Raw genomic sequence first — 1,851 nt, 5'->3', positions numbered from 1 at the left:
AACAACAACAAACAAGCCACCGATATCTTTCTCCTGAATTTCTACAAGAGCTTTATAGTTGATATTCCTGCTTTTACTTTTTCTTCCCCTCCTGCTGCCTAAGATACTTTTCTAGTACACTCAGAATAAAACTGATTTTACAAAGCCTCATAAGCTTTACTGTAACATCTTCCCTGGTGGCTCAGATGGTAAAGCATCTGCCTACAATGCGGGAGACCCGGGTTCGATCCCTGGGTTGGGAAGATCCTCTGGAGAAGGAAATGGCAACCCACTCCAGTACTCTTGCCTGGAAAATCCCATGGATGGAGGAATATGGTAGGCTAAAGTCCACGGGGTTGCAGAGAGTCGGACACGACTGAGCGACTTCACTTTCACTTTCATAAGCTTTCTGGCTCCTAACTTTGTCACCAATCAGTCACCATTCTTCCTTCACTAAAATAGTTTCACAAGCCTTTTTCGCTCTTTAAGTGTGCTGAATGTCTCTTTTGCACTTTACTATTGAATATTACCTCTGTGTAAGACTCTCTGCCTCTTGATGTTGTCCAGGGCTGATTTGATCAAGTCAGTTTAGTTCAAACATCACCTCCTTGGAGATACCCATTTCCGCCTTCCTTATTCACACGATCACTTCATCACCTGTTTTATTTATTTATAGACACTCAGAGATACCTGAAATCGCATTGTTCAGGTATCTGTTTGCTCCTTTCTCCCACTAGAATGTGAGCTTCCTAAGAGCATGGATTTTTCTGTCAGGTTATCACATGAACCCATCACATCAAACAGTGCCTGGTATTTGGTAGACATGGAGAAGAGTGAACTAAAGGAAGATAAGAATGGATGTATCAGTAGATTTCCCCCCAATTTTTGAAGCTGAAACTGAGACAGAGAATCAATTTCAATCTCTAAAGGCTGAATCCTAGACATAAAACTCAAAAGCCATTTGAACAAGGCAGTGAGCCAAATAGAAAAAGCAGAGACAGGAGCTAAAGATAGTTTTGCTGGTCTTCAACTCTCTTGCTAGTTGTTTTAGAGCCAGACGTATTCCTTCCCTTCCCATAGTATGATGCTTAATTTATTTATGAGGTATCCCAACATGATTGCAGTAAATTCGTCTTTTTTTCCTTACTTAATTTTAAAAAAAAAATTGGTTTCTAAGACTTACAATTAAAGAATCCAAGTTATTCTGGCATTTCTTGCCTCTTGCCTTTTCTTCTGCCACTGTCTCTTATCAAACTCTAAGCTCTGGTCATAATACACTTTCATCTCTTTCTCTTTCTGTCTCTTGGTCCTTTACACATGCATTTCTAGATGCTAAGACTATTCTTCACTAATTTGTCTTTGAGAAAACTTTCAGACACCCCAAACTTAGGGATTGCATGCTTTCTTCCACCTCATAGCTTCCCCTATTTATTCTCAGTGTTATTAACAACCAGGCTTGCATCTCTCTAAGTCTATCTCTTTCACTGTTGCGTTTTTTCTTATTTCCTGTGCATTCTTGATGCCTAGCACAGAGTTCAACACAGAAATCTACAATGACTGAATTAATGAAGGGCTGACTGAATGAATAAACAGAGCTACTTTGTTGGTAGCCGAAGCAGACTCTGTGCGACCCCATAGACTGCAGCCCACCAGGCTCCCCTGTCCCTGGGATTCTCCAGGCAAGAACACTGGAGTGGGCTGCCATTTCCTTCTCCAATAAAGCAGAACTAAGAGATAACAAAATAGAATTTGACTGTTGGTATTCTCCTTCAGTTCAGACTGTTTCCTATTGATGCTACTCTAATGTTTTGAACTGATTTGGGGGCATTCTGTTTACCTTGGACTTAGGCAAGATTTATACCTCCATTTTTC

This window comes from Bos javanicus, chromosome 24, assembly GCF_032452875.1.
Source record: "Bos javanicus breed banteng chromosome 24, ARS-OSU_banteng_1.0, whole genome shotgun sequence".
In the NCBI taxonomy this organism is placed as follows: domain Eukaryota; kingdom Metazoa; phylum Chordata; class Mammalia; order Artiodactyla; family Bovidae; genus Bos; species Bos javanicus.
This window is presented reverse-complemented; position numbering follows the sequence as displayed.